This window comes from Pseudophryne corroboree, chromosome 6 (assembly GCF_028390025.1).
Source record: "Pseudophryne corroboree isolate aPseCor3 chromosome 6, aPseCor3.hap2, whole genome shotgun sequence".
Taxonomy (NCBI): domain Eukaryota; kingdom Metazoa; phylum Chordata; class Amphibia; order Anura; family Myobatrachidae; genus Pseudophryne; species Pseudophryne corroboree.
In genome coordinates, this window is record NC_086449.1 from 268007515 (window position 1) to 268033429 (window position 25915).

The 25915-nt window shown below is 47.2% G+C and overlaps 1 protein-coding gene and 1 pseudogene across 1 annotated transcript in view; one reads left to right on the plus strand and one right to left on the minus strand.

Moving 5' to 3' along the window:
* Window positions 1–25915, minus strand: part of TRPM7 (transient receptor potential cation channel subfamily M member 7) — a 431707-nt gene that overhangs the window by 394410 nt on the left and 11382 nt on the right. The gene's annotated exons all lie outside the window — the stretch shown is intronic.
* LOC134937420 (5S ribosomal RNA) lies at window positions 12628–12746 on the plus strand (annotated as a pseudogene).

Sequence of the window (25915 nt, forward strand, 5' to 3'; positions counted from 1 at the left end):
GCATACCGACGCTGGGATCCCGGCGGGGAGGGGCTGCGCTCGCCACGGGTTCTATTCCCACTCTATGGGTGTCGTGGACACCCACGAGTGGAAATAGTCCCTGTTGGTCGGCATGCCGACCATCGGAATACTGAGGCGGCGGGATGGTGGAGGAGGTCATGTGACTGTCGGTCAGCAGACCGCCGGTCACATGAATACCACCCCTCTGCAGACAATGTCACAACACCATGCAATAGATCTCTATTTTTCCAGCCAACCGGTCCTTTGATCAGGGAAATACGTATTGGCAGTACACACTTTTGTATTATTATGGAAGCCAAAATACACATTGACAAGTGAAAGGAGTAAAAATAAAAACATAACTTGTATATTTATTTAACAAATACTATTGTTCTGCTCATCCAACTGATAGCATTCCAGGTGTTAAGCTGGGTACACACTATGTTTTTGAACCAATAAAGATTTCCCTTGAAATTTTCGCTGCTCTAGAATGAGCGATAAAGCGCACACACACTGAACGATATAGTGACGTCACCAGGGGTTAAAGTGGGGGGGAACGAGGTGGAACTGAGTTCCACCACCTGTAATGGTAGGGGGAACTAGTTCCACCTCCTCCATTGCCCTGCACAGTAATGCCAACAGAAAAGCCCAACCCATCATCTGCGTCAATCGATGATACAGGCGGCACTAGTGTTGCTAATGAGCTGCAGCCACCTACTCCTTCCTCAGGTCCTGGTGCCTCCATGGTCCTCCTCCAAGAGTTCCACCACCTCACCAGGACCACTTTAAGCCCTGGACGTCACCCCCTCACATTCCTAAACATGTAGTCATGGGCAGGGCAGTCGAGAGCCGGGCTGGGCCCAGGTACTTTTCAAGGGGCGTGGTCTAATCACAGGAGGTGTAGTCATGTACCTTTAGAAAAATACTGAACCCCCCCTCCCTCCCAGTATTTTAGGCACCTCCATGGCCATACTACAGTCCAGTACACAGAAGAGTGTGCTGGGCTGAGGAGGAGAGCTGCAGCTTCTGCTGCCAGGTAAGGGGGAGGGGTCCTGGGCCCCTACTGGATCCTCATTGGGACACTCCATCAGACCTGGAGCCCAGGTAATTTGTACCCTCTTCCCCCCCTCTCTCGGCACCACTGGTCATGGGAGATATAGCCTTAGTTTGACTGCATGCTCAGTTGATAAAGATAGATGATAATGACCGCAGGAGCGCTCACAGTTATAGTGTGTACACACTAGACAATATGCACGATAATGTTGTTAACTTTATTGTGCATATCTTTCAACAAAATTGCCTACTGTGTACCTACCTTATGATGAAGATATTCACCGATCAGCCATAACATTACAACCAGCTGCCTGATATTGTGTAGGTCCCCCTCGTGCCACCAAAACTTCTCTGACCTGTCAAGGTATGGCCTCCTCTAGACCTCTGAAGGTGACCTGCAGTATATGGCACCAAAATGTGAGCAGCAGATCCTTTAAATGCTGCAAATTGCAAGGTGGGGCATCCATGACTCAGACTTAGTTTTCCAGCCATTCCCACAGACGCTTGATCGGATTGGGATCTAGGGAATCTGAAGGCTATTTCAACTAGCCGTTCTAATTTACCATGTACTAAATTGACGCCCCAGGACTACTTAATTCTCCCCCATCAGCAGCGTTTATCAGGGATTTTTTTACGTGCCTGAAGAAATGCAAAAAAAATCTGATAACAACAGGGTTCATCCATTAGTTATCACACAAATCAACTTCTCAGGGATTCTGTGTGTTACCGCCCATTAACCAGTGTTATCAACCGGTCTTAAACAGACAAAAGACAGTAATTCTAACAGCGCTCTTAAACATATAATACGGTACAGCCTCCAAAGGGAAAAAAGAATACCACCGTTCTTCGCAAAAAAATACTTGGACCTGGCGCTCCTTTAAGTTCCTCAAAGAGAAAAACAATATGTCAGTGTAGATTGCTTGAAATTGGAGAAAGTTCACCACAGGTGTATTACACTACACTCAATAAATGTGTATATAGGGGAAAGCACCCAAACCAATAAGCATTTAAAGACGCACTTTATTAACCGCTCATGGCTATAGGGTTACCCGATGTACTACCTCAAAAATTATGAGGTTTAGTTAAAGTATACAAACGAGAGGGTTGTAAAATCCTTTTTAACAAAACTCCACAATTAAACCCCTAATGGTTGAGGTTGCCTGATTATATACCCCACAAGAATGAGGTTAATACAGCATATTTGAGATTTCCCAAAGAATCGAGTTAGGACAAAGCAGACTCCTTATGCAAGGCTTTATTTTTCTCCACTCAACCACTCCAGTGTTCTATGGCATAGAAGAAAAAAAATCCTTACATAGCATAAAACTATAAGTTATAAATTACATCTTAATTAAAAATAAATAAAATTTAAAAAAAGAAAGAAAAAAAAAAATTTAGAAAGGGTCCCAGTGAGTTATTGTGCCTACCAGATGGTATAAAGGTCTGAGCAAGGTCAGACAAACATTTTTCTGAACAGTGTCCCAGTTACTTAAACCAGTTCAATCCATCAAAGCTCACCAAAGTGCAGGCAGCAAAAGTTCACATGGGATCTCCACCACCAGCAATGCGTTTTGGTTTCCATTCATCAAGCTGCGGATTTTAAACAGAGTCTTGGGTGAAAAAGGCATGTAATAGTATACCCACGGGCATTAAAGCACAAGGCTACATCCCTTTTTCACCCCCATTACCTTAACGTGGGCAACTGAATTCCACCTCACCCGCTCCCAGCTTGAACTCTGTCATGTTCCTCGACCCATTCCTGAACATTTTTTGCCACAAAAAGGTTTACCTGGTCTTCAACAATGTTTAGGCAGGCGGTACACATGTAAAAATAAGATTTTAAACCTACCGGTAAATCTTTTTCTCGTAGTCCGTAGAGGATGCTGGGGACTCCGTAAGTACCATGGGGATAGACGGGCTTCGCAGGAGACACGGGCACTTTAAGAAAGACTTTAGGTACGGCTGTGCACTGGCTCCTCCCTCTATGCCTCTCCTCCAGACATCAGTTAGAGAAACTGTGCCCAGAGGAGACGGACAGTCCGAGGAAAGGATTTTTGTTAATCCAAGGGCAAGATTCATACCAGCCACACCGTATAACTTGTGATATACTAACTAGTTAACAGTATGAAAACATAGCATCAGTCCCAGACCGATGAAAACTATAACATAACCATTATGTAAGCAAAACTATATACAAGTCTTGCAGAAGTAGTCCGCACTTGGGACAGGCGCCAAGCATCCTCTACGGACTACGAGAAAAAGATTTACCGGTAGGTTTAAAATCTTATTTTCTCTTACGTCCTAGAGGATGCTGGGACTCCGTAAGGACCATGGGGATTATAGCAAAGCTCCCAAACGGGCGGGAGAGTGCGGATGACTCTGCAGCACCGATTGAGCAAACAGGAGGTCCTCCTCAGCCAGGGTATCAAACTTATAGAACTTTGCAAAGGTGTTTGAACCCGACCAAGTAGCAGCTCGGCATAGTTGTAGTGCCGAGACCCCTCGGGCAGCCGCCCAAGACGAGCCCACCTTCCTAGTGGAATGGGCCTTGACCGATTTTGGTAACGGCAATCCAGCCGTAGAATGCGCCTGCTGAATCGTGTTACAGATCCAGCGAGCAATAGTCTGCTTTGAAGCAGGGGCGCCAACCTTGTTGGCTGCATATAGGACAAACAGTGCTTCTGTTTTTCTGACTCTAGCCGTTCTGGCCACATAAATTTTCAAAGCCCTGACTACATCAAGGGACTCGGAATCCTCCAATTCTCGCGTAGCCACAGGCACCACAATAGGTTGATTCATATGAAAAGATGACACCACCTTAGGCAAGAATTGAGGACGGGTCCGCAATTCCGCTCTATCCATATGGAAAACCAAATAGGGGCTTTTATGAGACAAAGCCGCCAATTCCGACACTCGCCTAGCCGAAGCCAAGGCTAATAACATAACCACCTTCCAAGTGAGATATTTTAACTTCACCGTTTGAAGTGGTTCAAACCAGTGCGACTTAAGGAAACTCAACACCACGTTAAGGTCCCAAGGCGCCACCGGAGGTATAAAAGGAGGCTGAATATGCAGCACTCCCTTCACAAAAGTCTGTACTTCTGGGAGAGAAGCCAATTCTTTTTGAAAGAAAATGGATAAGGCCGAAATCTGAGCCTTAATGGAGCCTAATTTTAGGCCCAAATTGACTCCAGTCTGTAGGAAGTGAAGGAAACGGCCCAGATGGAATTCTTCCGTAGGAGCATTCCTGGCCTCACACCATGAAACATATTTTCGCCATATACGGTGATAATGTTTCGCTGTCACGTCCTTCCTAGCCTTTATCAGCGTAGGAATGACCTCATCCGGAATGCCTTTTTCCGCTAGGATCCTGTGTTCAACCACCATGCCGTCAAACGCAGCCGCGGTAAGTCTTGGAACAGACAGGGCCCCTGTTGCAACAGGTCCTGTCGTAGAGGAAGAGGCCACGGATCTTCTGTGAGCATTTCCAGCAGATCCGGATACCAGGTCATTCGTGGCCAATCTGGAACAATGTGAATGGTCTGTACTCCTCTTTTTCTTATTATTCTCAACACCTTGGGTATGAGAGGAAGAGGAGGAAACACATAGACCGACTGGAACACCCACGGTGTCACTAGGGCATCTACAGCTACCGCCTGAGGGTCTTTTGATCTGGCGCAATACCTCTGAAGCTTTTTGTTGAGGCGGGAAGCCATCATGTCTATCTGGGGCAGTCCCCACTGACTTGCAATCTGTGCGAAGACTTCCTTATGAAGTCCCCACTCTCCTGGATGCAGGTCGTGTCTGCTGAGGAAGTCTGCTTCCCAGTTGTCCGCTCCCGGAATGAACACTGCTGAGTGTGCTTACATGATTCTCCGCCCAGCGAAGGATCCTGGTGGCTTCCGCCATTGCCACTCTGCTCCTTGTGCCGCCTTGGCGGTTTACATGAGCCACTGCGGTGATGTTGCCTGACTGGATCAGAACTGGTTGGTCGCGAAGTATGGTCTCCGCTTGACGTAGGGCGTTGTATATGGCCCTCAGTTCCAGGATGTTGATGTGAAGACAAGTCTCTTGACTTGACCAAAGACCTTGGAAGTTTCTTCCCTGTGTGACTGCTCCCCAACCTCGGAGGCTCGCGTCCGTGGTCACCAGGATCCAGTCCTGAATGCCGAACCTACGGCCTTCTAGAAGGTGAGCACTCTGCAGCCACCAAAGGAGAGATACCCTGGCTCTGGGGGACAGGGTGATCAACTGATGAATTTGTAGATGTGACCCGGACCACTTGTCCAGTAGGTCCCATTGGAAAGTCCTCGCATGGAACCTGCCGAAGGGAATGGCTTCGTATGATTCCACCATCTTTCCCAGGACTCAAGTGCAGTGATGCACTGACACCTGTTTCGGCTTCAATGGGTTCCTGACCCAGAGTCATGAGTTCCTGAGCTTTTTCTATCGGAAGATAAACCCTTTTCTGGTCTGTATCCAGAATCATGCCCAAGAAGGTCAGACGAGTCGTATGAACCAACTGCGACTTCGGGATATTGAGAATCCAGCCGTGTTGCTGTAACACCTTCAGTGAAAGTGAGACGCTGTTCAGCAACTGCTCTCTTGATCTCGCTTTTATGAGATGTCCAAGTACAGGATAATTGTGACACCTAGCTTGCGCAGGAGCACCATCATTTCCGCCATTACCTTGGTGAAAATCCTCGGGGGCCGTGGAAAGCCCAAACGGCAACGTCTGAAATTGGTAATGACAATCCTGTACCGCAAATCTCAGGTACGCCTGGTGAGGTGGATAAATGGGAACATGAAGGTATGCATCCTTTATGTCCAGAGATACCATAAAATCCCCCCCTTCCAGGCTGGCGATGACCGCTCTTAGCGATTCAATCTTGAACCTTTTCAAGTATAGGTTCAGGGATTTTAAATTTCAAATGGATCTGACCGAACCGTCCGGTTTCGGGACTACAAACAGGGTTGAGTAATATCCCCTCCCTTGTTGAAGCAGGGGAACCTTGACCACCACCTGTTGAAGATACAATTTGTGAATTGCATTTAACACTAACTCCCTTTCCGGGGGAGAAGCTGGTAAGGCAGATTTGAAAAACCGGCGAGGAGGCACCTCTTCGAATTCCAGCTTGTAACCCTGAGAAACAATTTCTATTGCCCAGGGATCCACCTGTGAGTGGCTGAAAACTGGAAGACGTGCCCCCACTGGGGCGGACTCCTTTAGTGGAGCCACAGCGTCATGCGGTGGATTTTGTAGAGGCCGGTGAGGACTTCTGTTCCTGGGAACTAGCTGTGTTATGCAGCTTTTTTCCTCTGCCCTTATCTCTGGCAAGAAAGGGTGCACCTCGTACTTTCTTGTTTCTTTGTGATCGAAAGGACTGCATTTAATAATGTGGCGCTTTTTAAGGCTGTGAGGGAATATAAGGCAAAAAATTTGATTTTCCAACTGTAGCTGTGGAGACCAGGTCCGAGAGACCTTCCCCAAATATTCCTCACCCTTGTAAGGTAAAACCTCCATATGCCTCTTTGAGTCGGCATCACCTGTCCATTGCCGGGTCCATAGGACTCGTCTAGCAGAAATCGACATAGCGTTGATTATAGAACCCAGTAGACTAATGTCTCTTTGAGCATCTCTCATATATAAGACAGCATCTTTTATATGCCCTAGGGTCAATAAAATGGTATCCTTATCTAGGGTCTCAATATCCACTGATAACGTATCTGTCCATGCTGCTACAGCGCTACAAACCCAGGCCGACGCAATCGCCGGTCTGAGTAAGGTACCAGAATGTGTGTAAATGGACTTCAAGGTAACCTCCTGCTTGCGGTCAGCAGGATCCCTGAGGGTAGCCGTATCTTGGGATGGCAGCGCTACCTTTTTGGAAAAGCGTGTCAATGCTTTGTCCACCCTAGGGGAGGATTCCCACTGTATCCTGTCCGTTGGCGGGAAAGGATACGCCATAAGAATCCTTTTGGGAATCTGCAGTTTTTTGTCTGGAGCTTCCCAAGCTTTTTCACATAATTCGTTCAACTCATGTGAGGGGGGAAAGGTTACCTCAGGTTTCTTTCCCTTATTCATGTGTACCCTCGTGTCAGGGACAGGGGGGGTTCCTGTGTGATATGCAAAACATCTTTTATTGCAATAATCATATATCGAATACATTTAGCCACTTTCGGCTGCAACTTTGCATCATCGTAGTCGACACTGGAGTCAGAATCCATGTCGGTATCTGTCTACTATTTGGGATAGTGGGCGCTTTTGAGACCCCGAAGGTCCCTGCGACATAGGGACAGACATGGGTTGACTCCCTGGCTGTTCCCTAGCTTCAGCTTTGTCTAATCTTTTGTGCAATAAATTTACATTAGCACTTAAAACATTCCACATATCCATCCAGTCAGGTGTCGGCGTTGTCGACGGAGACACCACATTCATTTGCTCCCCCTCTTCCCTAGGAGAGCCTTCTACCTCAGACATGTCGACACACGTGTACCGACACACCACACACTCAGGGAATCCTATTATCTGAAGACCGTTCCCCCACAAGGCCCTTTGGAGAGACAGAGAGAGAGTATGCCAGCACACACCCAGCGCTATATGACCCAGGAAAAAACAGATTTTAAACCTACCGGTAAATCTTTTTCTCGTAGTCCGTAGAGGATGCTGGGGACTCCGTAAGGACCATGGGGATAGACGGGCTCAGCAGGAGACATGGGCACTTTAAGAAAGAACTTTAGGTATGGGTGTGCACTGGCTCCTCCCTCTATGCCCCTCCTCCAGACCTCAGTTAGAGAAACTGTGCCCAGAGGAGACGGACAGTACGAGGAAAGGATTTTTGTTAAACCAAGGGCAAGATTCATACCAGCCCACACCATTCACACCGTATAACTTGTGTATAAACTAACCAGTTAACAGTATGAAAACACAACATAGCATCAGTCCCAGACCGATGAAAACTATAACATAACCATTATGTAAGCAAAACTATATACAAGTCTTGCAGAAGTAGCCCGCACTTGGGACGGGCGCCCAGCATCCTCTACGGACTACGAGAAAAAGATTTACCGGTAGGTTTAAAATCTTATTTTCTCTTACGTCCTAGAGGATGCTGGGGACTCCGTAAGGACCATGGGGATTACAGCAAAGCTCCCAAACGGGCGGTGACTCTGCAGCACCGATTGAGCAAACAGGAGGTCCTCCTCAGCCAGGGTATCAAACTTATAGAACTTTGCAAATGTGTTTGAACCCGACCAAGTAGCAGCTCGGCACAGCTGTAGTGCCGAGACCCCTCGCGCAGCCGCCCAAGACGAGCCGACCTTCCTAGTGGAATGGGCCTTAACCGATTTTGGTAACGGCAATCCAGCCGTCGCATGTGCCTACTGAATCGTGTTACAGATCCAGCGAGCAATAATCTGCTTTGAAGCAGGAGCGCCAACCTTGTTGGCTGCATACAGGACAAACAGTGCTTCTGTTTTTCTGACTAGCCGTTCTGGCCACGTAAATTTTTCTAAGCCCTGACCACATCAAGGGACTCTGAATCCTCCAAGTCTCGTGTAGCCACAGGCACCACAATAGGTTGGTTCATATGAAAAGAAGACACCTTAGGCAAAAATTGAGGACGGGTCCGCAATTCCGCTCTATCCATATGGAAAACCAGATAGGGCCTTTTATGAGACAAAGCCGCCAATTCCGACACTCGCCTAGCCGAAGCCAAGGCTAACAACATGACCACTTTTCAAGTGAGATATTTTAACTCCACTGTTTTAAGTGGTTCAAACCAGTGCGACTTAAGGAAACTCAACACCACGTTAAAGGTCCCAAGGCGCCACCGGAGGTACCAAAGGAGGCTGAATATGCAGCACTCCCTTCACAAAAGTCTGTACTTCTGAGAGAGAAGCCAAGTCTTTTTGAAAGAAAACGGATATGGCTGAAATCTGAACCTTAATGGAGCCTAATTTTAGGCCCAAATTCACTCCAGTTTGTAGGAAGTAAAGGAAACGGCCCAGATGGAATTCTTCCGTAGGAGCATTCCTGGCCTCACACCAAGAAACATTTTCGCCATATACGGTGATAATGTTTAGCAGTCACGTCCTTCCTAGCCTTTATCAGAGTAGGACTGACCTCATCCGGAATGCCCTTTTCCGCTAGGATCAGACGTTCAACCACCATGCCGTCAAACGCAGCCGCGGTAAGTCTTGGAACAGACAGGGCCCCTGTTGCAACAGGTCCTGTCATAGAGGAAGAGGCCACGGATCTTCTGTGAGCATCTCCTGCAGATCCGGATACCAGGCCCTTCGTGTCCAATCTGGAACAATGAGAATTGTCCGAACTCCTCTTTTTCTTATTATTCTCAACACCTTTGGGATGAGAGGAAGAGGAGGAAACACATAGACCGACTGGAACACCCACGGTGTCACTAGGGCGTCCCCAGCTACCGCCTGAGGGTCTCTTGACCTGCCGCAATACCTCTACAGCTTTTTGTTGAGGCGGGACGCCATCATGTCTATCTGGGCAGTCCCCACTGACTTGCAATCTGTGCGAAGACTTCCTGATGAAGTCCCCACTCTCCTGGATACAGGTCGTGTCTGCTGAGGAAATCTGCTTACCAGTTGTCCCCTCCCGGAATGAACACTGCGCTTACATGATTTTCCGCCCAGCGAAGAATCCTGGTGGCTTCCGCCATTGCCATTCTGCTCCTTGTGCCACCCCGGCGGTTTACATGAGCCACTGCAGTGATGTTGTCTGACTGGATCAGAACTGGTAAGTCACGAAGCAAGGTCTCCGCTTGACGCAGGGCGTTGTATATGGCCCTCAGCTCCAGGACGTTGATGTGAAGACAAGTCTCTTGACTTGACCAAAGACCCTGGAAGTTTCTTCCTTGTGTGACTGCTCCCCAACCTCGGAGGCTTGCGTCCGTGGTCAACAGAACCCAGTCCTGAATGCCGAACCTGCAGCCCTCTAGAAGGTGAGCACTCTGCAGCCACCACCGGAGAGATACCCTGGCCCTGAGGGACAGTGTGATCAACTGATGCATCTGTAGATGTGACCCGGACCACTTGTATAGTAGGTCCCATTGGAAGGTCCTCGCATGGAACCTGCCGTACGGAATGGCCTCGTAAGATGCCACCATCTTTCCCAGGACTCGAGTGCAGTGATGCACTGACACCTGTTTTGGTTTAATAGGCTCCTGACCAGAGTCATGAGTTCTTGAGCCTTTTCCGTTGGAAGATGAACCCTTTTCTGGTCCGTATCCAGAATCATGCCCAAGAAGATCAAACGAGTTGTAGGAACCAGCTGCGACTTTGGGATATTGAGAATCCAGCCATGTTGCTGTAACACCTTCAGTGAAAGTGACACGCTGTTCAGTAACTGCTCTCGTGATCTCGCTTTTATGAGGAGATCGTCCAAGTACGGGATAATTGTGACACCCTGCTTGCGCAGGAGCACCATCATTTCCGCCATTACCTTGGTGAAAATTCTCGGGGCCGTGCAAAGCCCAAACGGCAACGTCTGAAATTGGTAATGACAATCCTGTACCGCAAATCTCAGGTACGCCTGATGAGGTGGATATATGGGAACATGAAGGTACGCATCATTTATGTCCAGAGATACCATAAAATCACCCCCTTCCAGGCTGGCGATGACCGCCCTAAGCGATTCCATCTTGAACTTGAACCTTTTCAAGTATAGGTTCAGGGATTTTAAATTTAAAATGGGTCTGACCGAACCGTCCGGTTTCGGGACTACAAACAGGGATGAGTAATATCCCCTCCCTTGTTGAAGTAGGGGAACCTTGACCACCACCTGTTGAAGATACAATTTGTGAATTGCATTTACTACTATCTCCCTTTCTGGGGAAGAAGTCAGCAGGGCCGATTTGAAAAACCGGCGAGGAGGCACCACTTCGAATTCCAGCTTGTAACCCTGAGAAACAATTTCTATTTGCTAAGAGAAAGTATAATCTGCACAGAATACAATATTAGTAGCGTTGTATAAGTTTAGGTATTTGTTAGACCAACATAATGCTTACTACAAAAATAAATAAATTCAGCAATGGGTTGGTGGTGCTCCCGAAAAAATAGTTCTGTAAACTATAGGGAAAATGTGGTCTTAATTAAGAGCAAAAGACAAAAAGCAGCTATATGCCTTTTTCAGGGCACACTTTGAAAAATTATAAGAATATGATGAATTATGTAAATATGAGTATATTAATACTTAACTTTTATTGAGATATACTTAAACAGAAAGGGAGAAGGCAAATATAGATAAATAATTGCTACAATTTTTGGGCGATACAAATTGGATGGGCGAAAATATGTTTATTCCCTTGATAATCTGACAAGGATTAATCCCCTGAATGAGATATAAGTGATTCTGTGCAATGACAAAGACACCGTATTCTAATAGGTGTTGGTTGCTCCAATCTGTGACATCTATTGTTATATCACATTTAAGCAAAGAAAAGGATTTCTTAAAACATATATTCAATGTTCCTATGGCTGAGTATCACAAAAAATAATAATAAATCCAAGAGATTCAGATTTTATCGGGGGAGGCTGTGTTTTTGGATATACAAATAATTATCACCATCGTGTTCTAATGGTTGTAATACTGAATAAGAAAGTATGAAAAAAGTATGAAAAAATTATGATAATCCAACAGGGATTGGTTCCCTGAACTGGATATATGCAAGTCAGTGCAACGAAAAAACAAAGTATTCTGATAGATGTCTGTTTCCCCAATCTGAAACTCCTATTGATATATAATTTTTAGGCAAAAAAACAAAAATCTTAGACATATACTGGATATTAATATGGCTAGATATCACAAAATATACATAATATACATTCAGATTGCATTAGGGGAAGCCGTTTTTCCAGATAAGCAAATGGTGTTTGTTGCACTGAATGTCATAAATTAAATCAAAAAAGGAAAAAAAGGGGAAGAAAACAGACACCCTTTAACTCTGCACCTGAAATATTCTCAGCGAATGCTGTTGGTTGTCAAGATAAAGATGAATGCTAACTCCCACTGTGTCCCTGGAGTTTGTGGACAAAGTGGAGGAATGGTTGGGCTGTGCCTAGATAAGAATCCCCCCAGGTGGAAATTGAAAAAAAATGTCTCACTGCCATGTGCGGCTCAAACCTTGGTGCCTATATGCATTGGTGGGCAGTGTACGGCCTGAAGTATCCCGCAGTTGTGGGTGGAGGTTTTTCAGCCAGGAAGAGGGGATGCTGGACTTGGAGCTGTGGAGCCGATGTCCGCGGTCCGAGCGACCGGAAGTTCGGACACCGGGACCGGAAGTGACGTACGTTTCGCTCTGGGAGCTTGATCGCCTGCTCCCAGAATATAGGTTTCAAGAAATCCTTTTCTTTGCTTAAATGTGATAAAACGATAGATGTCACAGATTGGGGCAACCAACACCTATTAGAATACGGTGTGTCTCTGTCATTGCACAGAATCACTTATATCTCATTCAGGGGATTAATCCTTGTCAGATTATCATATCCATATGATTTGCCTGGAGTAACTGTACACTGGAATTGATTACACATGCTGGAGATTTACTCACCTACGGTCAAACCGCACTGAGTATGCCCAACCTCGTCTGATCTTGGAAGCCATACACTGCAGGGCCTGGTCAGTACCCGGTTGGGAGACCACCAGGGAATACTAGGTACCGTAGGTATTTTTCTCTCACATCACTTGAGTTTTTCCAGCTGTCTGTGCAGACCCAGGCATCGAATTTCCACCGATATTCAATCTTGATATTCTGACACGCGAGAGCTGAACCTAATGGAGCTAGTTTACTCCCACAAAGACTTTTTCAATTTAAAAATAAAGTAATTCTTTGGATTATCAAGGGAATAAACATATTTTCGCAAATCCAATTTGTATCGCCCAAAAATTGTAGCAATTATTTATCTATATTTGCCTTCTCCCTTTCTTTTTAAGTATATCTCAATAAAAGTTAAGTATTAATATACTCATATTTACATAATTCATCATATTCTTATAATTTTTCAAAGTGTGCCCTGAAAAAGGCATATAGCTGCTTTTTGTCTTTTGCTCTTACTTAAAACAATTTCTATTGCCCAGGGATCCACCTGTGAGTGAACCCAGATGTAGCTGAAAATTCGAAGACGTGCCCCCCACTGGGGCAGACTCCCTTAGCGGAGCCCCAGCGTCATGCGGTGGATTTTGTAGAGGCCGGGGAGGACTTCTGTTCCTGGGAACTAGCTGTGTTGTGCAGCTTTTTCCCTCTGCCCTTACCTCTGGCAAGAAAGAATTCACCTCTTACTCTCTTGTTTCTTGTGACCGAAAGGACTGCATTTGATAATGTGGTGCTTTCTAAGGCTGTGAGGTAATATAAGGCAAAAATTTTGATTTACCAGCTGTAGCTGCGGAGTCCAGGTCCAAGAGACCTTCCCCAAACAATTCCTCACCCTTGTAAGGTAAAACCTCCATATGCCTCTTTGAGTCGGCATCACCTGTCCAGTGCCAGGTCCATAGAACTCATCTAGCAGAAATCGACATAGCGTTGATTCTAGAACCCAGTATGCCAATGTCTCTTTGAGCATCTCTCATATATAAAAGACAGCATCGTTAATATGACCCCGGGTTAATAAAATAGTACCCTTATCCAGGGTATCAATTTCCGTCGATAAGGTACCTATCCACGCTGCTACAGCGCTACAAACTCCAGCCGACACTATTGCCGGTCTGAGTAAGGTACTAGAATGTGTGTAAATGGACTTTAAGGTAGCCTGCTGTTTGCGATCAGCAGGATCCCTGAGGGTAGCCATATCTTGGGATGGCAGCTTACTCTTTTGGATAAGCGTGTCCACTCTTTTTTCCCCCCTTGGGGAAGATTCTCACTGTATCCTGTCCTTAGTCGGGAAATGATACACCCTAAGAATCCTTTTGGGAATCTGCAGTTTGTCTGGAGATTCCCAAGCCTTTTCAATAACTCGTTCATGAGATGGGGGAAAGGTTACCTCAGGTTTCTTTACCCTATACATGGGTACCCTCGTGTCAGGGACAGGGGGTTTCTCTGTGATATGCAAAACATCTTTAATTACAATAATCATATATTGAATACTATTTGCCAATTCTGGCTGTAACTTTGCATCATCGTAGTCGACACTGGAGTCAGAATCCGTGTCGGCGTCAGTGTCTACTATTTTGGATAGTGGGCGCTTTTGAGACCCCGGAGGTCCCTGTGACATAGGGGAAAGGCAGGGTTTGACGCCTCACTTGTGTCCCTACGGTATACCTATCTGTGTAGCTTTACTTGCCCGCCCGCCCGCCCCCCCCCCTCCCACACACACACACACACACACACACACACCTGCTTACCTGTTACCTACTTGGCTGTTGTATAGCAAACCGAAGACAAATTCCTAGTATACGTAAGTATACCTGGCCAATAAAGCTGATTCTGATTCTGTACATTACCTAGACTCAGTGCAATAAATTCACATTAGCACTAAAACATTCCACATATCCAACCAGTCAGGTGTCGGTGTTGCCAACGGAGACACCACAGTCATTAACTCCACCTCCTCCCTATGAGAGCCTTTTACCTCAGACATGCCGACACACGCGTACCGACACCACACACTCAGGGAATCCTCTAATCTGAAGACAGTTACCCCACAAGGCCCTTTGGAGAGACAGAGAGAGAGTATGCCAGCACACACCCAGCGCATTATGACCCAGGAAAAAAAACACAATATGTTTACCCAGATAGCGCTGTAATCTTTATTTTTGCGCCAAATTATGTGCCCCCCCTTCTTTAAAACTCTCTTTCACTGTGGATAAGCAGGGGAGAGTCCGGGGAGCTTCCTTTCAGCGCTGTGCTGTGGAGAAAATGGCGCTGGTGAGTGCTGAGGAAGAAGCCCCGCCCCCTCAGTGGCAGGCTTCTGTCCCGCTAAAATATATAAAAAACTGTCGGGGGCTCTTTATATATACAGTGCCTAGCTGTATATATCTACTTTTGCCAGAAAACGAGGTTATATTGCTGCCCAGGGCGCCCCCCCTGCGCCCTGCACCCTTACAGTGACTGCCGTTTGTGTGCGCTGTGTGGGAGCAATGGCGCACAGCTTAACTGCTGTGCGTTACCTCAGTGGAGATCTGAAGTCTTCTGCCGCCTCTGAAGTCTTCTTTCTTCTCATACTCACCCGGCTTCTATCTTCCGGCTCTGTGAGGAGGACGGCGGCGCGGCTCCGGGACGAACTCCAGGGTGAGACCTGTGTTCCGACTCCCTCTGGAGCTAATTGTGTCCAGTAGCCTAAGAAGCAGAGCCTTGAAACTCACAGAAGTAGGTCTGCTTCTCTCTCCTCAGTCCCACGATGCAGGGAGTCTGTTGCCAGCAGGCTCCCTGAAAATAAAAAACCTAACAAATATACTTTCCGACAGGAAACTCAGGAGAGCTCCCTGTAATGCACCCAGTCTCCTCTGGGCACAGTAGTAAACTGAGGTCTGGAGGAGGGGCATAGAGGGAGAAGCCAGTGCACACACATACCTAAAGTCTTTCTTAAAGTGCCCATGTCCCCTGCGGAGCCAGTCTATCCCCATGGTCCTTACGGAGTCCCCAGCATCCTCTAGGACGTAAGAGAAAGTAACATCCACATGAGTACCCAATATTTCCCAGCAGAATATTGTGCATAGCATTACACAGCCTCTGCCGACTTGCCTTCCCATAGTGCATCCTGGAGCAATTACTTGCCAAAGTAAACAACGCACACGTGCCTGGCCAAGCATATGATGTAAAATAAAATGTGAGTCATCAAACCAGGCCATCTTCTTCCATTGTTCCATAGTCTAGTTCTGATGCTCACATGCCCATTGTAGGCACTTTCTGCAGTACAGTAGACAAGGAACAGCATGGGCACTTAGACCAGTCTGCAGTTACACAGCCCCATAGGCAGCAAGCTATGATGCACTGTGTATTCTGACAACTATCATAGCCAGCATTAACTTTTTCAGCAATTTGTGCTACAGTAGTTCTTATGTGGGATCGGACCAAATGGGCTAGCCTTCACTGCTGACACGCTTCAATGAGCCTTGGGTGCTCATGACTCAGCTGCCAGTTCACCTGCTGTCCTTCCTTGGACCACTTAAGGTAGGTACTAACCACTGCATACTGAGAACACCCCACAAGAACTGCCATTATGGAGATGCTCTGACCTAGTCATGAAGCATCTCAATTTGGCCTCTGCCAAAGTTGCTCAGATCCTTATACTTAAACCATTTTTCCTGCTTACGTCACTACAAGTAATGCGTATTCACTTGCTGCATAATATAGCCCACCCCTTGACAGGTGCCATTGTAACAAAAATCAATTATTCACATCACCTGTTAGTGGTTTTAACTTTATGGCTGATCAGCGTATTAACAAACAAAGAATACAGAAATTTGGCATAAATACAATATGAAGGAATCTAATATATTGGGGCAGATTCAACTGTGGCATGTGCAACGTGTTGGCCGTTTGAAGGAATTAGCGTCTATTCAATTGTTGCTCTGATAGCCATTAGCTGCGGCAGTCAATTTTTTTTTCTTGCACCCCCCGGAGGTGCAAGGATAAAAATAAGAATTTACTCACCGGTAATTCTATTTCTCGTAGTCCGTAGTGGATGCTGGGGACTCCGTAAGGACCATGGGGAATAGCGGCTCCGCAGGAGACTGGGCACAACTAAGAAAGATTTAGGACTACCTGGTGTGCACTGGCTCCTCCCTCTATGCCCCTCCTCCAGACCTCAGTTAGGAAACTGTGCCTGGAAGAGCTGACACAATAAGGAAAGGATTTGGAATCCCGGGTAAGACTCATACCAGCCACACCAATCACACCGTACAACTCGTGATACTATACCCAGTGAACAGTATGAATAACAACTGAGCCTCTCAAACAGATGGCTCCAAACAATAACCCTTTAGTTAGGCAATAACTATATACAAGTATTGCAGACAATCCGCACTTGGGATGGGCGCCCAGCATCCACTACGGACTACGAGAAATAGAATTACCGGTGAGTAAATGATTATTTTCTCTGACGTCCTAGTGGATGCTGGGGACTCCGTAAGGACCATGGGGATTATACCAAAGCTCCCAAACGGGCGGGAGAGTGCGGATGACTCTGCAGCACCGAATGAGCAAACTCAAGGACCTCCTCAGCCAGGGTATCAAACTTGTAGAATTTAGCAAATGTGTTTGAACCCGACCAAGTAGCAGCTCGGCAAAGTTGTAAAGCCGAGACCCCTCGGGCAGCCGCCCAAGAAGAGCCCACTTTCTTCGTGGAATGGGCTTTTACAGATTTAGGATGCGGCAGTCCAGCCGCAGAATGTGCAAGTTGAATCGTACTACAGATCCAGCGAGCAATAGACTGCTTTGAAGCAGGAGCACCCAGCCTGTTGGGCGCATACAGGATAAATAGCGAGTCAGTTTTCCTGACTCCAGCCGTCCTGGAAACATAGATTTTCAGGGCCCTAACTACGTCCAGCAACTTGGAATCCTCCAAGTCCTTAGTAGCCGCAGGCACCACAATAGGTTGGTTCAAATGAAAAGATGATACCACCTTAGGAAGAAATTGGGGACGAGTCCTCAATTCCGCCCTATCCATATGGAAAATCAGATAAGGGCTTTTACATGACAAAGCCGCCAATTCTGACACACGCCTGGCCGAAGCCAAGGCCAACAGCATGACCACTTTCCACGTGAGATATTTTAGTTCCACGGTTTTAAGTGGCTCAAACCAATGTGACTTAAGGAAATCCAACACCACGATGAGATCCCAAGGTGCCACTGGAGGCACAAAAGGGGGCTGAATATGCAGCACTCCTTTAACAAACGTCTGAACTTCAGGCAGTGAAGCCAGTTCTTTTTGGAAGAAAATCGACAGAGCCGAAATCTGGACCTTAATGGAACCTAATTTGAGGCCCATATTCACCACTGACTGCAGGAAGTGCAGAAATCGACCCAGCTGAAATTCCTCCGTTGGGGCCCTTCTGGCCTCACACCACGCAACATATTTTCGCCATATGCGGTGATAATGGTTTGCGGTCACCTCCTTCCTAGCTTTAATCAGCGTAGGGATGACTTCCTCCGGAATGCCCTTTTGCTTCAGGATCCGGCGTTCAACCGCCATGCCGTCAAACGCAGTCGCGTAAAGTCTTGGAACAGACAGGGTCCCTGCTGCAGCAGGTCCTGTCTGAGCGGCAGAGGCCATGGTTCCTCTGATATCATTTCTTGAAGTTCTGGGTACAAAGCTCTTCTTGGCCAATCCGGAACAATGATTATAGTTCTTACTCTTCTCCTTCTTATTATCCTCAGTACCTTGGGTATGAGAGGAAGAGGAGGGAACACATAAACCGACTGGTACACCCACGGTGTCACTAAAGCGTCCACAGCTATCGCCTGAGGGTCCCTTGACCTGGCGCAATATCTTTTTAGCTTTTTGTTGAGGCGGGACGCCATCAAGTCCACCTGTGGCCTTTCCCACCGGTGTACAACCATTTGGAAGACTTCTGGATGAAGTCCCCACTCTCCCGGGTGGAGGTCGTGTCTGCTAAGAAAGTCTGCTTCCCAGTTGTCCACTCCGGGAATGAACACTGCTGACAGTGCTAACACATGATTTTCCGCCCATCGGAGAATCCTTGTGGCTTCTGCCATCGCCATCCTGCTTCTTGTGCCGCCCTGTCTGTTTACATGGGCGACCGCCGTGATGTTGTCTGACTGGATCAGCACCGGCCGGTGTTGAAGCAGGGGTCTTGCCTGACTTAGGGCATTGTAAATGGCCCTTAGTTCCAGAATATTTATGTGTAGGGAAGTCTCCTGACTCGACCATTGTCCCTGGAAGTTTCTTCCCTGTGTGACTGCCCCCCAACCTCGAAGGCTGGCATCCGTGGTCACCAGGATCCAGTCCTGTATGCCGAATCTGCGGCCCTCTAGAAGATGAGCACTCTGCAGCCACCACAGCAGCGACACCCTGGCCCTTGGAGACTGGGTTATCAGCCGATGCATTTGAAGATGCGATCCGGACCACTTGTCCAACAGATCCCACTGAAAGAGCCTTGCACGGAACCTTCCAAATGGAATTGCTTCGTAAGAAGCCACCATCTTTCCCAGGACTCGCGTGCAGTGGTGCACCGACACCTGTTTTGGTTTTAGGAGGTCTCTGACTAGAGATGACAACTCCTTGGCCTTCTCCTCCGGGAGAAACACTTTTTTCTGTTCTGTGTCCAGAACCATCCCCAGGAACAGTAGACGCGTTGTAGGAACCAGCTGCGACTTTGGAATATTCAGGATCCAGCCGTGCTGTTGTAGCACTTCCCGAGCTAGTGCTACTCCGATCAACAACTGTTCCCTGGACCTCGCCTTTATAAGGAGATCGTCCAAGTACGGGATAATTAAAACTCCCTTTTTCCGAAGGAGTATCATTTCGGCCATTACCTTGGTAAATACCCTCGGTGCCGTGGACAGACCAAACGGCAACGTCTAGAATTGGTAATGACAGTCCTGTACCACAAATCTGAGGTACTCCTGGTGAGGAGGGTAAATGGGGACATGCAGGTAAGCATCCTTGATGTCCAGTGATACCATGTTATCCCCCTCGTCCAGGCTTGCAATCACCGCCCTGAGCGATTCCATCTTGAACTTGAACCTTCTTATATAAGTGTTCAAGGATTTTAAATTTAAAATGGGTCTCACCAAACCGTCCGGTTTCGGTACCACAAACATTGTGGAATAGTAACCCCGTCCTTGTTGAAGGAGGGGTACCTTGATTATCACCTGCTGAGAATACAGCTTGTGAATCGCCTCCAGCACTGCCCTCCTGTCCGGGGGAGCTGTCGGCAAGGCAGATTTGAGGAAACGGCGAGGGGGAGACGTCTCGCATTCCAGCTTGTACCCCTGAGATACTACTTGTAGAATCCAGGGATCTACCCATGAGTGAGCCCACTGGTCGCTGAAGTTCTTGAGACGGGCCCCCACCGCACCTGGCTCCGCCTGTGGAGCCCCAGCGTCATGCGGTGGACTTAGAGGAAGCGGGGGAGGACTTTTGTTCCTGGGAACTGGCTGTATGTTGCAGCTTTTTCCCTCTACCTCTGCCTCTGGGCAGAAAGGACGCGCCTCTAACCCGCTTGCCATTCTGGGGCCGAAAGGACTGTACCTGATAATACGGTGCTTTCTTTGGCTGTGAGGGAACATGGGGTAAAAATGCTGACTTCCCAGCTGTCGCTGTGGAAACGAGGTCCGAGAGAACATCCCCAAACAACTCCTCACCCTTATAAGGCAAAACTTCCATGTGCCTTTTAGAATCTGTATCTCCTGTCCACTGCCGAGTACACAATCCTCTCCTGGCAGAAATGGACATTGCGTTTATTTTAGATGCCAGCCGGCAAATATCCCTCTGTGCATCTCTCATGTATAAGACAGCGTCTTTAATATGCTCTACGGTTAGCAATATAGTGTCCCTGTCTAGGGTATCAATGTTTTCCGACAGGGAATCTGACCACGCAGCTGCAGCACTGCACATCCATGCTGAAGCAATAGCCGGTCTCAGTATAATTCCTGAGTGTGTATATACAGACTTCAGGATAGCCTCCTGCTTTCTATCTGCAGGCTCCTTTAGGGCGGCTGTGTCCGGAGACGGTAGTGCCACCTTTTTTGACAGACGTGTGAGCGCTTTATCCACCCTAGGGGAAGTCTCCCAATGTGACCTGTCCTCTGGCGGGAAACGGTACGCCATTAGTAACTTTTTAGAAATTACCAGTTTCTTATCGGGGGAAGCCCACGCTTCTTCATACACTTCATTTAATTCATCAGATGGGGGAAAAACCACTGGTAGCTTTTTCTCCCCAAACATAATACCCTTTTTTGTGATACCTGGGGTAATATCAGAAATGTGCAACACATTTTTCATTGCCGTAATCATATAACGAGTGGCTCTATTGGAATGTACACTAGTCTCATCGTCGTCGACACTGGAGTCAGTATCCGTGTCGACATCTGTGTCTGCCATCTGAGGTAGTGGGCGTTTTAGAGCCCCTGATGGCTTTTGAGACGCCTGGGCAGGCACGGGCTGAGAAGCCGGCTGTCCCACATCTGCTATGTCGTCAAACCTTTTATGTAAGGAGTTGACACTGTCGCGTAATTCCTTCCACATGTCCATCCATTCAGGTGTCGACCCCGCAGGGGGTGACATCACATTTATCGGCACCTGCTCCGCCTCCACATAAGCCTCCTCATCAAACATGTCGACACAGCCGTACCGACACACCGCACACACACAGGGAATGCTCTGACTGAGGACAGGACCCCACAAAGTCCTTTGGGGAGACAGAGAGAGAGAGAGTATGCCAGCACACACCAGAGCGCTATATAATGCAGGGATACACACTACACACAGTGATTTTTCCCCTATAGCTGCTATAATACACAGTTTGCGCCTAAATTTAGTGCCCCCCCCTCTCTTTTTTACCCTATTGAGCCTGGAAACTGCAGGGGAGAGCCTTGGGAGCGTCCTTCCAGCGGAGCTGTGAGAGGAAATGGCGCCAGTGTGCTGAGGGAGATAGCCCCGCCCCCTTCTCGGCAGACTTCTCCCGCTTTTTTCAGGATATTTTTGGCAGGGGATTTTACACATATATAGTCTTACTGACTATATTATGTGTTTTTTTGGCAAGCTAAGGTACTCTTATTGCAGCCATGGGCACCCCCCCCCCCCCCCCAGCGCCCTGCACCCATCAGTGACCGGACTGTGTGGTGTGCATGGGGAGCAATGGCGCACAGCTGCAGTGCTGTGCGCTACCTTAATGAAGACCGGAGTCTTCAGCCGCCGATTTCCTGGACGTTCTTCTTGCTTCTGGCTCTGCAAGGGGGACGGCGGCGTGGCTCCGGGACCGGACGACCGAGGCTGGGTCTGTGTTCGATCCCTCTGGAGCTAATGGTGTCCAGTAGCCTAAGAAGCCCAAGCTAGCTGCAAGCAGGTAGGTTCGCTTCTTCTCCCCTCAGTCCCTCGTAGCAGTGAGTCTGTTGCCAGCAGATCTCACTGAAAATAAAAAACCTAAATATACTTTATTTTCTAAGAGCTCAGGAGAGCCCCTAGTGTGCAACCAGCTCGGCCGGGCACACAATTCTAACTGAGGTCTGGAGGAGGGGCATAGAGGGAGGAGCCAGTGCACACCAGGTAGTCCTAAATCTTTCTTAGTTGTGCCCAGTCTCCTGCGGAGCCGCTATTCCCCATGGTCCTTACGGAGTCCCCAGCATCCACTAGGACGTCAGAGAAAAGTGTTAAAAAGTTTGTAGTTTGGGGGCCCAAAGCCAGACTTTGGATGCCCATTCAGGCTTTTTAGTCAGGATTAGCCATTTTGCGTGGCTAAACCCAGATATGACAGGAGCCTTAACTAGCAATGGGCGTCTGATCGGAGCAACAACTGAATAGCTCTGACAGATACCCATTGCTAAACAAGCCCAGTAGAGGGCGCAAAAACAATTGAATCGGCCCCTTTGAGTTATATTCCATACTGAAAACAGACCTAACTGAAACACCATAGGTATGGATTTAGAGGAGTGAGATAGTAATCAATGTAATCCATGCACCACAAACCTATTGGCTTGACATGTCATTACGGTCAAACAGTACAGTAGATTTAGTTGTGCAAATAAGGGGGATAATTTAGAAATTCCATTAGCACAGCTGGATATATTGTGTGTGAAAATAAATAAATAGGCTACTCAAATAATACACACTATGGGGTATCTTCTATTGCAGGAGGGTTGTTCCCACAACTGCAGTTTCTCCTATTCAATTGCCTGCAAGAAAATTATTGCATTTCCTTGCAGCTTCAGAGCAAGTCCAATCATTCCTAAAATAGTTATTTTAAGGAAAATCATCAGGATTTGCTTGTGAACCCCTTGGAAACCCCCTAACACCATATGATTAATTAAGCAATTGGAAGTTCCCAATAAGCTTAAACAGTTTAGTAATTACATTACCTTCAGGCAGCCCTGACCTCCTCATTTGCCACTGAAGGTCTCTCCTCCATCCCGAGTAGCAGGCAATTTACCACAACTAATGCCAGCAGTAAACTGCATTTTCCGACTTGACCACCCCACTGTGTTCCCCAGTTTTTGACAAGGAAATCCGTTCTGCAGATGCATTATATAAGTTTTAAAAAGAATACTTTTTAAACTATATCAAGTAGAAAAAAAAATAAAAAAAATTGTTAATTGGTCCCAGGTCAATGATTATTAAGGAGAAAAATCGACCCTTCGGACATCTGCAGGTCACTGATGCCCCAGCCTGGAGCTTAAGATCCAATAACTCCTGCAAATGCGGTCTGTCTACACAGCTGATTAACAGTATTAGGATGAGTTTGCATTAAAGATAACAATTGTGAAAGCAGGACTTGCAACTCGAGTGAAAGATGTCTAGTTGGGAGAATGAAACTAGGACCAAAGAAAGTTTGATATGCTGTACAATTGAACCAACCATTCAATCATCCAACACAGACTGTCAGACACTGAAATTGTGTTGCAAAGTGCAGCTTGCGTAATACTCACAATCGGTTCTCTTTTTCTGTCCTCTCATCCTATTGATGCTAGCTTTTTAGTTATTGATGATCAAATTGGTAGCCATCTGCACGGGTGGTTATCAAGGCACCTTGGGGTCAATTCAATTCAGCGCAGATAGAATAACGTCGGGAATTAGCTACCGATGCTATTTAATTCAGCACGCTGTTATGTCAGAACGCAGGTTCTCGCTGACTAAACAGTCATTCTCGGACTTAAGTGCCGGCTGCGATGCCGTTTCTTACACGCTAATGCCAGAAAACAGCATTGCGCAAGCACATTTGTTAGATTGTTAGAAGAAAATCTCTTGTCGGGCGTCACACTGCGCTGAAATGAATAGCACTGGGAGCTAATTCCTGCCAATATTCAATCCACGCAGAATTGAATGTGACCTGCTTGACTATTCACTATTTGCACCCTTAAGGTACAAAGCATATCATAGTATGTATATTATAGTACAAACATATCACCATAAATAAAACCTTTTGAGGCAGGAAAATGATCTCTAAAATTGCCCTACATAGTGTCTGCATAAACTGAGTTTCTGCACAGATTATTCTGACAGAATTTGCAGTTGTAATAAGAAATGAAAATTAGCTGAAGCAAAACAAGAGCACAGAACAGGTCAACAATCACAATGTACAAACGTCAACATCGAGCACAGTTTTAACCTCTCATCAGAACATACAGATAGAGCCACGCTGGTGGCATCGCAGGCGGGGGGCACGCGGCGTGCCTTGGCGCGCCTGTGCCGCGGCCTACCACCAAGCATACAGAGACGCTCCCATTCAAGGTGAATGGGGTGCGTGCGCATCCCATTCATTCCCGGTGGATGCGCACCTAGTCGCAGATGGAGCCACGATTAGCGTGGCTCCATCTATAATGCGCAATGAATGAGATACCACAGAAAAGCATTGTACTAAAAATAAGAATTTACTTACCGATAATTCTATTTCTCATAGTCCGTAGTGGATGCTGGGGACTCCGTAAGGACCATGGGGAATAGCGGCTCCGCAGGAGACTGGGCACATCTAAAGAAAGCTTTAGGACTATCTGGTGTGCACTGGCTCCTCCCCCTATGACCCTCCTCCAAGCCTCAGTTAGGATACTGTGCCCGGACGAGCGTACACAATAAGGAAGGATTTTGAATCCCGGGTAAGACTCATACCAGCCACACCAATCACACCGTATAACCTGTGATCTGAACCCAGTTAACAGCATGATAACAGAGGAGCCTCTGAAAGATGGCTCACAACAATAATAACCCGATTTTTGTAACAATAACTATGTACAAGTATTGCAGACAACCCGCACTTGGGATGGGCGCCCAGCATCCACTACGGACTATGAGAAATAAAATTATCGGTAAGTAAATTCTTATTTTCTCTAACGTCCTAAGTGGATGCTGGGGACTCCGTAAGGACCATGGGGATTATACCAAAGCTCCCAAACGGGCGGGAGAGTGTGGATGACTCTGCAGCACCAAATGAGAGAACTCCAGGTCCTCCTCAGCCAGGATATCAATTTTGTATAATTTTACAAACGTATTTGCTCCTGACCACGTAGCTGCTCGGCAAAGTTGTAAAGCCGAGGCCCCTCGGGCAGCCGCCCAAGATGAGCCCACCTTCCTTGTGGAGTGGGCATTTACAGATTTTTGGCTGTGGCAGGCCTGCCACAGAATGTGCAAGCTGAATTGTACTACAAATCCAACGAGCAATAGTCTGCTTAGAAGCAGGAGCACCCAGCTTGTTGGGTGCATACAGGATAAACAGCGAGTCAGATTTCCTGACTCCAGCCCTCCTGGAAACATATTTTCAGGGCCCTGACAACGTCTAGCAACTTGGAGTCCTCCAAGTCCCTAGTAGCCGCAGGCACCACAAATAGGTTGGTTCAGGTGAAACGCTGAAACCACCTTAGGGAGAAACTGAGGACGAGTCCTCAATTCCGCCCTGTCCGAATGGAACATCAGATAAGGGCTTTTTCAGGATAAAGCCGCCAATTCTGACACGCGCCTGGCCCAGGCCAGGGCCAACAGCATGACCACTTTCCATGTGAGATATTTTAACTCCACAGATTTAAGTGGTTCAAACCAATGTGACTTTTGGAACCCAAAACTACATTGAGATCCCAAAGTGCCACTGGAGGCACAAAAGGAGGCTGTATATGCAGTACCCTTTTTACAAACGTCTGAACTTCAGGGACTGAAGCTAGTTCTTTTTGGAAGAAAATTGACAGGGCCGAAATTTGAACCTTAATGGACCCCAATTTCAGGCCCATAGACACTC